Consider the following 15,245-nt stretch of genomic DNA (forward strand, 5'->3'; position numbering starts at 1 on the left):
AGTTACGAAGAAAAGAACCACATGACTTGCTACTATTACTAACTATTGTATAATGCTAGAATCTTATGAAAAATAATAAATAAAAAAATTTAATTGCACTCTAGTGATAGAGAAACATATATTGTATAGAGAACAGAATGTTACTTATCTGAATATTCCGTGTCAGGGCCTCTTTTGGATTTCTCGTGTTGATAGTAAACAGCTAACAAAACACCTGAAGTTTCGATGAAGCGAAGTTTCCTTTTTCAATTTGATGAATGAGACATTGCATAGGAAAGGTGCATTAAACTTTTTTAGAGAGTTGAAAATATTTACTGAAACAGTTATTTAAAAAATTTCGGAGCTATGTTTAGACACTGCCTCCAGCTTTCGTGATCGCAGCGCCAGCCCATCTCACCCTGCTGGAGCCGTCAGACCACAGATGTTTCTCAGTTCCCCAAATTACTGAAAGGCATACGAAAGCCGAACACGGTTACAGTTAGATAAAGGGATCAATTTCAGTTATTCAGTTACAATTCCCATAACCATACCAAGTTATACAGGAACCGGATCAACTTTTGGCGACTTTGGGCAATTTCTCGCCTGAATTGGCGATAAAAATTAGTTGTCGGACCCATCGTCATCTTGACAATACTTCACCAATTTAGCGAGATAGCCTCAATATTAAATAGACTTGTCCCTGTATTCTTACTTGTCTAGCTGAACGTAATTTCTTTCAAGCATTTCATCTTTCGTTATACAAAAATGTACTACAATTTAACATAAACTTTCACTAAATATATTTAAATATATACGAAATTTGGTAACAAGTGCTTGCCGGTCACATTCAGCTGATCATACCCTATTGAAATAAACGTACCTTTTGATGACAGGATCCCATAACTTCGAAAATAATTCGCTGCTTGCTGGTCTAGGGAAGGTAGATCCCAAGTTTTAATCATTTTTTCAGAAAGCATGAAAATCATACAGCAATAACAATTAATTAATATCTTTGTTCATTAAAACAAATGTGGCTTATCAAGAATCAATCAAGGTTCAACAGACGAAAGTGCAGATGTTAACCTTAACTAGGGCCTAAATCGCAGTGCTCGGAGACAGTTTCACAGTCGACAGGGTAGTATGTAAGTATCATATTTAGTAATGAAATGTAAATTTTATTTCAAATATCTTTTATTTTATTAATAAAAAAATCTGAAAGGTTTCAGATTTTAAATTATGTCCAAAAGGGCGTTTTTTAAACATTTTTTGCGTTACTTTTATTAATTAAATATCATGTTCTTCACACTTGAACTATAAGATTCAGTTCAAGAGCAATATCGCAAAATAATTTTAAAATAAGCATATCTTTAGAATTTCCGCGCGCTGGAGATAATTTTTTTCCGTATAGTGTTGTCATCGTCCGCTTTGAAATCGTTCAGTTTGTTAATCAAAAACTTGTTTAAGTTTTACAAAATATGAAATCAATGACAAAACAAATTCCAAATTTCAAATTTAGGCTTCCACATGTCCATATTCGCAGGAGGATTACATAATTCAGAATTTGATGGCTCTAGGTTTCCCTGTTTTATCACAGTGCGAGAAACATACATACATTTGTGCAGATTCTTCATAAATTAATTTCTTCAAATATAATACAGGGCGATAATATTTGGTGGCAAAAATTTGAAAAGTGAGACAACGCAAAATACCAAAACGAAATGAATAGTCCTTCTGGGAAAATTGCCCCTTTGGACTAAAAATTTACTTCTTGTTAAAAAAAGGTCTGTTCCTTCAACTGTTTTCAGCTTGGCAGAACAGACAAGATTGAATTTGAATCTGACACGACTGATTTAAGTGATAGAAGTTAAGAAATCTCGGCGTTTTGCGAGATTTCTTAACTTCTATCACTGGCGTAGAATGGATTTCCTATTTGATGTTGGCTGTGAGGTAGTTTTGTTTGCCTAATAATAGCTTCTTAGAAGTAAGGCTGATTGGTAATGCATATAAATTAATCATACGTATATTTACTGAATGCACATAATAATTTTAATGTTTAATTATTATTTGGAATAAACTAACATTCATATTGTTATAGTGCTGTATTAATATTTCCCAAGTAATAGGTGTATAAACTCTGAATAATTTATTCCACCAATTGCTCTCACAAATGTAAGCTCATAGGGAAAAATAAATTACGAATTTTTCCGCGTGATTCCATAAAATATATAAATCTTCTAAATTTCAATAGACTGTTATTTCAAGAAAACTAAATGGCAAAATAAATCTCTGACGCTTTGAGAGATTTTGAAATATAAATCCTTTGGGCTTTTTCAGAGAAATAATTTTTTGGGCTCAAAATTAAGCGTTGGAAACAAGTACAGCTTTGGGGAGCGGTTAAAGAAATAGAAACCACTTTACAGAGAACTTTGCGAATGGAAAATCCATTGTGCACCCGTAAATCAAAACTCCACTTTCAATTTTTCTTACTGTACCGATATCAGAGAAAAGTTTCCATCAACTTTTAGAAACATATTGCTAAAGGTTTTGAGTTATTGCGAAATTTTGAAAATCAATCAAATCGGAGTGTTCTTCAAACTTTCTGCGTTTCTTGTAGTTTTAAAAACAGAGAGCGATTTTTGGAAAGCGTATCATTTTCTCTCGGTTTTCTTAAATTGCGTGAAACCTTACGTAGATTCTAAAGTTAATAATGACACAGTTTCAGTGTAATGTACAATTTCCACACAGACATAAAAGAGGGGAGAATTTTTTTTATAGTTTAAACTATTACTCGTATAGCAAAGAGAGCCTATGGGCACTATGAAATATTTTAAAATATGAGCAAAAGTTTCATTTTTTAAAAATTAGGAATTAATTTTTTTCCACAGCCCTTGTTATAATAACAACTGTTAAAAACAATATAGTAAATAGTATGGTATTACGCCACTGTGAAAGAGTACAGAAAAATCATATAATACTTTACCAGTAGGAACTAACTTGTGTGTCTACGAGAACCGATTTAAGACGTGTGTTGATGCTGCTGTCCTAAAAATATGTTTTATTTAGCAAATTTCTAGTGCAATGTAGGATTATTACAAATCATTAGTATGTAATAATTAACTTCAAATTAATTCTCGAATTTATCTAGTTGTCAAAACTGATAATTGGCTTTTGTAAATAATTTTACAGCTAGAACATCACTAGGACTAAATGCAAGATTATACACACAGGATATTTAAAATGCCAAGTTTAATACGTTTTCCCATAAAATTTTTATATCCTAAAAATGTGCTATAAAATAAACGGAGTATTTGTAGCATTCATACGGAGCAACTAATTCAACAAAATATTTTTTAACCTGGTGTAATTTATTTGATTATGGCAAAGCACTCGAGGGCTATCTGTGAAAACAAAGTGATGCCTTCGTGGAGGACTATCTGAACTGGATGGTATACACGTTACACATGAGGAAAACCACGAAAACGCACAGGTAGCCGGGACTGGAACACTGGTAGTTCTCCCAACTATCAGTGTTCAGCGTCTTTACCGCTGGGCCGCTAGTGGGTCATCAAGTTTTGTTAGTAAAAGCTGTTAGAAATCTGGACTCGGGTTTGTGCGCAGTGTTTCCTTGTATTGTATAGAGTGGTGTAGTGTGGATTTCAGTCGCCTGGGGCGTAAGTCAAATTCTCTCGCCTTACATTCTCCGCCCCCTAGCTGCAAACAAACGATTACTTAATCGTAATTATTCGTTATGTATTATATTTACACTACAAACTAAGGTTTTTCAAAATTACGCATTTGTAAATTGCGTAACTATTAACGAATTTATGGATTTTAATTGCGTAATTACGTAATTGAACCCCTATTTGTATAAAAAAATAAATGTGTAAATGTGAATAATAGTCAAATTATAATATTCTCTATCCAAATATATTATACATTGAACTACTACTATATCCCGATCTAATTAGTTTAGGCACAAAGATTTTAGTTATTACTTGTAAAACTGACCGTATGGTAAAAAGCAGCGATTGTCAACCGGTGGTACGCTAGAGAAGAGTAGATGGTAGGCAAAGAAACAAAGTATTTTTAACTATTAAATTAAAAAAATCTCGTAAAGAAAAAGAACAATTGACAGAAATTTCCTGTGATTGAACTCCAAATGAGAAATTCAAAAATAACCCACTCGTTAACTGAATCGGAAAAAGGAATTTAGAGGCATTTCAAATAAAACTTAAATTTTTATTGCATTTTTGTGCTCTGTTATTTTGCACAACCTATTTGTGTGAACAAAGATTTTATTCCATGTTATATTTGAAAAATAAATACCGAACAAAATTAAAAGTGTATACTAATTTATGGTTAAAACTAAGTGAAATAAGACCATAGAAAGAAACTGATGTCTCTTAAACAGGCCCAAATTTCACACTAAATTTAAAATTAAAGTATTATAACGTAAATTCTGATAATTAAAATGGTAACCAATTTTATCTAATATTTTTTATGTGTGCACGTTTAATACAAATAGCCAATAGGTTGTGCAAATAGCAAATTATATAAAATTAAATTAAAAATTTAAATATTTCTATCGAGAAATTGAAAAATAATAGTTATAAAATGTAGTAGTGGTACAAAAGATTTCCAATTTTTTTTAGATGGTACACGTTAATCAAAAGGTTGAGAACCGCTGCCTTATTAGAACCTGTTTTTGTAATGTTACCACCCCATTTTCCCCCAAAAAACTGTGATATGCTGTTTCTCGAAGACTGGACTTCACTGCCAAGAGTGAAATTTTTTGTGTTATTTCATGCTTGTGTTGAACTTTAGAAACATTCTATGTCGCATTCATTAAAGAACTGTTTAGTGAACATGTCATGTAAATTTCTTATTTCTATGTTACTTCATTCTCAAATTAGACACAAAAAACACGCTGTTCCTTAACTTTTGGAGGGCAATGTATTTCTGCGCGCAAAAACTGTAATATTACATGAAAGGATACATGAAAGAAATTCATGAACAACCTAATCTAACCCTTGACAACAATATGATACCGTTACATGGAAATTAACGCAGTCTTATGCGAATCATATGAAACAGAGATCTAAAAATTTATTATGAAACTATGAATAAAATATACTAAATATGATCTTTCAGTTATAAAATGTACCATTATTTAAATGTCGAATTTGTTACAAATTTTAACTACTTCCGGAAGGAAATCAATTTTGACAACACTTTTGTAAATTTCCTTTGCCCATGAAAGGCAAAAACAACTAACGGGAAGCAATGCAAAATATTGTATTCGATTATTTAAGCAAAATGCCTAAAATCGAAAGCCATAACTGGAAAATTCTTGAAATACATATGACAATTCTCTTTCTTGAAGAAATAGAAAATATAATATTCTGCTCGTATATGTCTTCAAAGGTAATATAGCTGTTGATTCAAAAACCTACATCTACTACAACAAAAGCGCCTTTACGACGATAAGAGTGTTATACTCGATATTGAAAGACTTTTTTAAGCTTTTTAGAAACATTCTTAAAGCCAGATCATTGTCATTTTTACTTCGCATATAGGAAGAAAATAAAGTTCTTAAAAACTTTCAGTTTGAGATTTTTCTTAGAAATAAGTGTTTTGACAATACCTGTTATTTGGCGATCTTTGGATAACACGAGAAGATTCAAATAGAATATTTAGAGAAAGACGCTCGGACAAGAAATATTTGACATAATTCTAAATAACTTTTGAATTAATGAAAATTATAGTACCTTAGTTGCAATCCAAGCTCGTTTGAACTTTAAACTGAGCAGAATTCACGGCCTCCTTTGAAAGCTCAAAATGGCATGTGATACGACATGCATACACTTTATCTAGAAAACAGGTCTAAGGGAAAAGTCCGTTTTAATCTAAGATAAATAATCCTTTAGGCATTTAATTATGGCAAACTACATATATGCTGTAGACCTAACAAGAACGGATAGCTTTGTGAAGAACTGTATGAAGAAAATGGCTGACATTTCAAGTTGTATGCCGCAAAACTAGGGAAATCTTTTCTAGCCAGACCTCTGTAACAGCTTTAAATAATATTAAAATCTTGTAGTTTAAATAATTTAAATAGATGATCATTAAGGTATTTGTGAATGGCAATGTTTGAAACCAGGCTCGAGTGCCACGTGCGACTCTCGCACGAAGAATGTAATTTATTTTAAAAATGTTAGAATTAGTTTCTTCTTCTGGTTTGTATGTCGCCATTTTGTGTATTAAATAAAGACTGCTGTGTTCCATCATTGGAGTTTGCTTCAAATTGTTAAAGAAGTATTACACCTCTCAGTCACTAGACATAGAATGAAATTCCAGACTTTTGTATTTTAGGTACTAGACCATTAATGGACTTTGCAATTCGTAAAATCCAGAAAATATTTCTTTACCTCTACATCTTTGATACGGGGTCTGTTACTGCTAAAAGGTAGAGAGACGATGTTCTGGAGCCTTATGTTAACCTGTTTCGAGGTGCTGTCAGCTTTGGATTCATATTCATGGATGATAACGCGCCTTGCACTTCCTTGAAAATGAAAACATGAAAATATCCAGCGCATGCAGTGGCATGTGTGAGATATTCTAAGGAGAAAAGCTGCAGTCCTTCCGCAACCATCGAACTCCGTTTCAGAACTGAAAAGAGCTCCTTTTAATGCTGGGAACTGTTTGAGGCCACAACTCATCCGCACTCTCATAGCACGTATATCAATCGTTATGCAGCATGCATGGCTATCAGAGGGAACCACACACCTCATTAAACAGCCAAATAACCTTTTTATTCAAGTTTGTTTCATTAAAGTACAAACTATTAATTTGCGTTGTTTTCTTTTGAAATGTTTCTTTGGGTAATAAAAGTGATTAATATTAATTTTTGCATTGTTTTCTTATGGTACATTTGTATATCACATTTTGCGCCATTCTGACTTTAAAGATTTCCTTAAATATTCACATAAACATCAATTATGCTTAACTTTTGGACACCGGCATAATATCGTAATCGCATCTAGAACTTAGTCAGTTTTTCTCAAAAGGAATTACACTGCTCTTTGAGAGTGTTAGACAAGTAAGATATGGTGGAATTTAGATTTCAAGGGAAAGAAATTAAATTATTACATAGTACTAATTAAACAGTATATAGTAATGCAATTCGCAGTGGTTAATTCTGAAAAAATATTTGGTAGATTTGTGCTAAAGTTTTACTGATTTGAATTTGCAAGGTTCACGTAAATTAAAGACAGTCCCTACCCTGGCTTTTAATTGGCTAATAACACTTTATATATTACTTATAAAGTACTTCTTGAATGTTATAACGGTCTGAATAAACTTAGTAGATCAGTAGACCAGTAGACTACTGATCAGTAAATATTTAAAACTGCAAATGGTTCCAGCCGCCCTGTTGATGCAGAAAAGAAAAGAAAGAAAGGAAAAAGAAAAAAGTTTGTGAAAAGCGAAATAAATTATATTAAAAATAATTTTTAATTACAAGTTTTAGTTAAATATACCAGTTTCAAGTAAATGTTTAGTTGAATACATTTCTTAAATGATCGTAATGGGCTGGATCATATGCACGCCATCCAGCGACAGAGAAGTAAAGACACTGAGCACTGGTAGCTCCAACCCGAGTTCGATTCCAAGGCTGACTGCTTGAGCATTTTCGTCCTTACCTCTTGTACTGTCTAAAATACAGAGAAAGGTTTCATTAGAAAGTTTTCCTTGAAAGCATATCACTCTTCTTAGACAGATAGTCCTCGCCAGTTCTGCCAAAATCAAATAAACCAAACAAACCGTGGTCATATGGGATAAAATTAAGATAATAAAAATAAGAGGTTGCTAACAATGGAGGCTCCATTCGCAGAAATTCTCTCAAACAGCATCTCTTCGAATTACAACTTGACGAAGGAAAGCCATAATTATTATTACGTACCGATAATGAAGTGACTGCGCAGAAGTAAATTTCTGCAACGGTTTTGCTTAGTTTATTGTGGCAAAGCACATTAGAGCTATCTGCGTAAGGGCAAAACGAAAAGAGAAAAACAAGACAATAATTAAAATGATAAGTAACATTATGCATACAAAACAAGATGCATTATGCTAACAGAAGAGCTTCAACAAAGTTTCTAATGCATCTGATCACCTACAAAAACATCAAAAGCGTAGTAACACTGAAAATTACTTTGTAGAAATTAAAAAGGCGACTGAAAATTTTGAGGTCAGAGTTTCCGATTTTGCAAATGTTTAAATTATTATGCAGTATATGTATTTTCCTTTTAAAAAGGATTTAAATGTAAAACACATTGCCGCAAAAATTTCTGCCACATTTAATACAGAAGGGAAAAAAACGCTTTAGAAAATAAAATTATGTATTTACAAACTTGCCAAACCTTACAAGCCAAAGAACGTGAAGAAAAGTATTTCAGGATCACTAAATGGACTTAATAAATCTATTCTTGTTTTGTATCTATATACTTACATGAATCAGCTTTTCCGTATTTAAAGTTTTACGAAGGTTAAACATTCTTCTCTACTTACTGAGGTTTCATTATGTCTAGATATACACAAAATTATGAACGTTAGTTGAGGCACACGCAGATATAGATTTCTCATTAATGATAAGATAATGAAATAAAATTTACTTTTTACTTTTTCTCTGGCTACTTTTCAATTCATAAATATTGTTAACAAAATATATTTGTTTACTGCCCCCTTCTTCATCGTAAATTATCAGCACAGAAGCTACAAATCTGAATGTTTTAATTGTCAGTATTAGGAGGTAGATCGCGGCATATTTTGGAGAAAAAGAATTGATCATACATATACAGAAATTGGAAAACCATGATATACATTATATATGCGGCTCTTGTTTGCCATAAGATGACGAAAACCTGAAAAGATCTCAGTTATTAGTTTTCTATGGATTATTTTACACACCTTTTGGTTTTTAAAGAAAGCTGTTACATGTGTATGGATACATGGCTTAGCTATTATAAATGGTTTCTATTATTTTCAACATAAATTCGTAAATTCTTTAAGAAATGTAAAATTTTCAATTTTACTGAAATCAAAAATGTTTCAAAATCTAATTTGAACGAAAAACTAGCTTTCAAGACACCGAATATTTTATTCTACAATGAAAGTTTACCCTTACAATCTGTAAAGTTTGTTTTAACTTATAAGTTATTTTTATGTGAATTCTTTCGTGTAACTTCTATTTCCACCAGTTTTCTCAGAATATAGACTAGGTGGAATTTAAACAATAAGCGACTGAGAAATTTAAATACAAAGAAGAAAAGTCGTCGAAAACACTGAATGAAGGCACTGGTTTTTAAACTGCAGACAGTGGAATATTGTATGCTTGACAGCTAATGATGAGAGGCCTGCAAGTAATTTTTTAAATGGAAATTTGATTTCTTATTTAATTTTATTATGAAAAATGTTATAAAATACCATACAGTCTGAAATTATATTTCTTAATAACCAACTTCTAGAATTTCTTATTCATAAATGTAATTAAACTCCAGCATCATCGTAAGAAAACATATATAGAAGAAGCTACCACTCAATTATTTTTCTTTTTATGTAACATATTTGTGCAAAAATACTTTTTCTATCCTCGTACACATAAAAAAAGAAATATCGAAATTTCGAAACAGGTTCAAACATATATACTTGTATTTAAAAACTTTGAACCAGATATTACACATCTAAGAAGCAAAGAAACAATATCAGCCTTTTCACAGGAAGCAGCAATAATTGTATTGTTATGAATTTTGTACATAGACAGATAATTTTAAGGCGATTCTATGCGAAATTGTTGTATATTTCTGTACAATGTAAGGCAAAAGTGTGAAGAGAAAAGCTATTCTTGAAAAGTAAAAATACAGGACAATTCCGTTTAACATTGAGTAAATGGGTGTCTCGGAGGTTTGGCGATATCCTTCAAGCTGACAACGGTTTTGGCGACTTATTTGTCACCAAACTTGGCTAAAAATCGCCAAAAGTCGCCAAACTTGGCGACTATCGGGAGACATTTTTGTCCGTTTCCTGAATTACCGTAATAGGTATCATAATTGAATAAATGTAATTGATCAACTACGTATATTAGCTGCAACCGTAACTCGGCCCTGTTTTCCAGTAATTTTAGAAGCAGAAAGGACTAGAAATATCTCGGCGGCCAGGTGAAAAGTATATAATAATACCGGAGAGAGCATCTGCTCTTAGTTGTTGTTATCGTTGCGAGTTGTTAGTGCAGCGTGAGATTTGAGGTTAGCCTTTTTACTTTAGATGCTCTTTGCAATGCGTGTGTTTAACGTTCTTAGTAGTTTGAAGCGTAACTGCTGATTGTACTCTATGATACTATGAACATCTGTATCAGTATTTCTGCTGAAAATTCCAGAACTTTGAAGTGTTTATTTTGATAAAATAAGTTTTATTAACCTATCGTTGGAACTTGTGTGCATTCAAGTTATTACAAACCCGTATGTACGAAACAGTATTTTACTTTCCATAAGATTTTTTTATAACTTTCTTTAGTCATTGCTAATCTCGGAAACAAGAAGCACATCACATGAAAGAGATCTTATTCATTAAGGTATGGATTATTTGGTTTCGGTCTATTTAATTATAGCAAAGCTCTGAATGGATTATTTGGATTTAGGCAAAGAATATTAAGGCTGTCTGCCTAAAGAAGGGATGCATTCGTAAAGGACTTTCTACGGAAGTCTGGCTCGTAATCGTATTGCACTCGGGGAAAGTTAGGGAAACTTCCATGCAGTTATCCCACCTGCCAGAATTTGAATCCGGGAAAGTTTAACACTTGGCCATTAAATAGGTCATTACTGACACAACAGCTAATTTAAGATATGACAGCTAATTTAAGATATGACAGCAAGATATGATCAAGAACATCCAGTATTTGGAAAATAACACTTGACTAAAATTTATGATATGGTACGTAGTATATCGTGTCTCCAAAAGTCTTTATTTTCTCATATGTTGGTGGTAAACATATACTTCGAGTTATAAAAGTGTTCTAAGTGAGTTAAATATTCATGTTTTCGTATTTTTAAATTTTAAAACAAATTACGTCCATACAGCCAGTCCAGTCACCGGGTCTAGATCACCTCACTACCAGAGTTCAGCGGCTTTTACTACTTGGTTTCTTGTAGGTCTTTATAAACGACTTATGTTAAAAGCTTTTCGACTTACCAAATGTAACAAAATTATAAATAAATACACTTGTAATTCGTAAGACTAAGGGCATGTAAGTGGAAAAAAATCAAACTAGAGTTATTTTAATTTATATATTTACCGACCCCTCAATGCAAATTGACAATGTCGTCAGATTTCACAAATTTTGAAATCAAATATCTTGGTCAATTTTTGTCGTACGGGAGTCAAACTTTTTATATATATTTTTTAAAACGTTTATAAAAGTATAAATATAAGAATAGGTATCGGAGGAACGCGTAAAAAGTTAGATCTCGTATTTTACATGAAATGAATTTTTTAAAATTTAAAATGCCAAAACATGAAACTTTTCTTCATTTGAAACATTTTTGTAACTGGCAGTATATACCTATAACTTATATAACACCGTTATCCCATCTAGGACCTATCCATTCATCTAGGACCGGACACAGAACTTTTGTGTAAACTGTGTATGATTAACATTGTCATTTAGAAGTGAAAAATAATCTCATTGGCCAGAAATAATTTGTATTTTACATGAAGATCATTTTGGAGAGAATTTAATTCATGAGAAAATTTTAGCTATTAATATTTCATCAAATAAATTTAATAAAACTGAGAAATCGAATTCAAAACTGAAAAATGTTTTCTGGCCCTAGTTCTCGAAAATTTTACTATTGCAAAAGTATTATTAGAAGATGAGAAATTTTATAGACAATTATAAGTCTGAAATAATAATTTGGAGTTGTTTATAACAAATAGAATTTGAGAGATACAAATGATACAAATCCTGCAATTATGAAATACAGCAACAGCAGTTGCTAGTATAACTTTAGAGAGTAAATGACGCTTATTAATTAACATAATCTATGACTTGATGTGAATTGTGACTTCATGTAAGGACAATTTTAAAAATCTGGCGATTGCTAGTATCGTAAATGGATCCATTTATGTTAAAGATAATCTCCAATTAGTCTAACGTTGGCAAATATGACATGGGCAAAATATCGGATTATGCCATTATTTTGAAATCAATTTGGAAATACATGGAATTATTAGTATAACATCGGACAATATTTTGAGTCAAGGATTACTCAACATTTAATTTAAATATGGGACGTATTTTGCAATAGTGAGTTTTAGACTGAAAGCTAATCCATTAAAAGATTTTAAATTTAGTATAAAAGAATGAATTTCTAAGAAGCATTATAACTGCAAATTAAACAGGGTTGTTAGCTTGAATTAAAAACTGAATAACTGGAATAATTGTCTTGCATACTTACGTCTAATTTGAGCTAGTAGTCTGACATTATTCTCATTGAAATTAAAATAAATACTAGATGTATAAGACAACTTTTACTGGCATAATTATGGTTCATGGACTGCATGGTAAATAGTTACGGTTATAGTTACGTGAGAATCTGACTGCTCCAGCTAAAAAACTGCTGCTACTGTTTTATGAGAACTTATAGCAAAATTTTTAAGCTCATAGTTGTGGGCTATCTTTACGAAACAAACTACATTTTCATCTCGTAGACCCCATCCCGCTAATCCTGTAAAGCACCTTACAGTGACAGTGTGATTTTGCTCAGTTCCGTCCCCAAGTTTCGTAGACAGCGGGTACCGGGTTCAAGGGTGTTCCACCCTTTCCGCCAAACCGCACGAGAGGACTTTCGGCTCGCCATGGCTTGCATTTATGCAGCGATGCAAATGCCATTATATTTAGAGTGCCGCCATGTCGCACTGGCACTATACATTTCCGAACATCCAAGCCTTCTCCGGGATTCGAGCCCGGGCCCTTCGGTACGGCAGTCAGCGACGCTAACCACAATACCGGTTGGGCGGCTCGTTATATACTTGAACATACAAAACCGCAAAACCGGGAGTTAGATCTTATAATTTTGTACAAAAATTCTGAAAGAAATTAAAGCTTTACACAGATACTGTTTATACCCTTTATAAATCAAAACCAAGAAAAGCATCAGTAATTGGGCAGTCATTTTCACATACGAATGAAAAATTTTCCAGAATTTAGACTCCAAATTACTATTTTGAGATTATGATACACTCTAAATAGTTTCTTTTAGAATATTTTTAATATTTCTTTTAGAATATTTTCAACGTTTCTTTTAGAATTTTGTTAAAATAAAAGGCTTTGTTGAAATAATTGAATTTCAGACTTGCATGAAGGTAAGTTCAAACTTATATAATGGAAAGACATGCAAGTTTTGCAAAAATATGAAAGTTTACATGTGAAAAAAAATCTAATAAAAAAAACTTATTTTATTTACGTTTCATAATAGCAGAATGCATAATTCCTACGTTTCATAATATCAGAGATAAGGAAACGTATCGAATTATATGTATAGATATAAATGAATAAACACAAAATAAAAAACGAAACACGAAGACTAATCTAATTGTGCGCTAATAGCAGCAAAAAGTAATGATAATAATGCAAAATAAAATAAAATAAAATACTTTTAAAAGTCATCTCATATTTAATTCAGAATATACACATGCCAAAAAATTAATTAAAAAAGTAAAAACAGAAGCACAGTGATACCTTGCAAAAAATACGGGAGGCAAAATATGCCAAAAACAAAAATGAAAATGAAATTAATTTTTTTCGGTGCGTCATCATTGGGGGTTAGTGCAATGAAAGAAGTAAATATATAAAATAGCTGGCTTCTGAACAACTAAAACGAAAATTGAATTTAAAAATTTTAAATTTAAAAATAATCTTAGAAATTTAATCAACGTAATCTGTGTCTTCATCGGTCAATCCCTGGGGTTGTGCAGTGAAAAAGTAAATAAAACAGTCTGTTTCTCTGAAGCCCTTTAGGGATTGCAGTCCATTGTACTAATTCCCTGACGAATCCCGTTGCACCAACCTCCTAAAGAAGATGCAGCAATGCAAATGTCATTTTCATTTTTGTTTTGGGCATATTTTGCCCCCCTGTTTCTTGCAGTTTGCAGTTTACCACTGTGGTTCTGTTTTTTGATTTTTGCGTGTGGTTTATTCCGAATTGAATACGGGATGAATTTTAAACATACATTTTATTTTATTTCACTCTAATCTTATATATATATGTTACGGCCAAAGCCCGAAGTCGGCCAGTTCTCGAATTGGCCAGCCAAATCGCGAAACAGCCAATATCGCCTCACAATGACTAGCCAATGTCCGATCTTTCCTTGATTTCGGGGTTTGGCCGGCCAGTTCGCGAAATAGCATGGGGCGATCCAGGACTTAGAAGAGAAGGGCTAGCTCATAGAGCTTTTCCCCCTGAAGCAGAAAGTGAGAAGCGATGACGTAGCCATGATGACACTCAGCGCGCCAATATAATTCACAGCTTGGAAATTAGCGTTTTTGAACCAGCGTTTAAAACGAGCTGTGTGTGAAAGATAGCTATAATTTGGAAGAGGCAATGTTACTGCTTTATGCATTTTAGACTGAACCATTAAAAAATTTAATAATGCTTACTCAATTTTAAAATGATAGATAAAATGTGCTACTCTTTTAACATAAAGTTCCGTGGTTTTTTTTAATTTTTATTTGCAGGTTTTTTTTATTTAATGCACGTTTATTTCTAATCATTTCTTTATTTGCATGCTAACTGAGAGAATTTTTATACTGCTTCTAAGATAACTATAATAGCAGCTATTTAAATTTACTCAAAAAACAACTTTACATTGACATAGGTTTAAACATATATGACATATATGGCAACATTTCTGCTAACCTACGTTTGATTTTTTGCCTAATTGTAAATTTTACATTGTTATAATTCTCTTCCGATTCAATATAATAGATATTTTTAAAATAATTTTGTAATTTATACTTATATCTATATTACAATTAAATAAATGTATATAAGATTGTTACCTTAATTTTGACAAAATAGCTTTATTCAGAGTACCTAAAACAGTTATTTAATTTTTTCAAAAGTGTGAGTAAAGGAAGCAGGTCTTTTTATGCCAATTACTTTGATGTTTTATACTATTATATTTTATCTAGAATGCTAATCTAGCACAAAATCTAA

The sequence above is a fragment of the Stegodyphus dumicola genome, chromosome 2, assembly GCF_044657685.1.
Source record: "Stegodyphus dumicola isolate Sdum_Otavi_A_Nest chromosome 2, ASM4465768v1".
Taxonomy (NCBI): Eukaryota; Metazoa; Arthropoda; class Arachnida; order Araneae; family Eresidae; genus Stegodyphus; species Stegodyphus dumicola.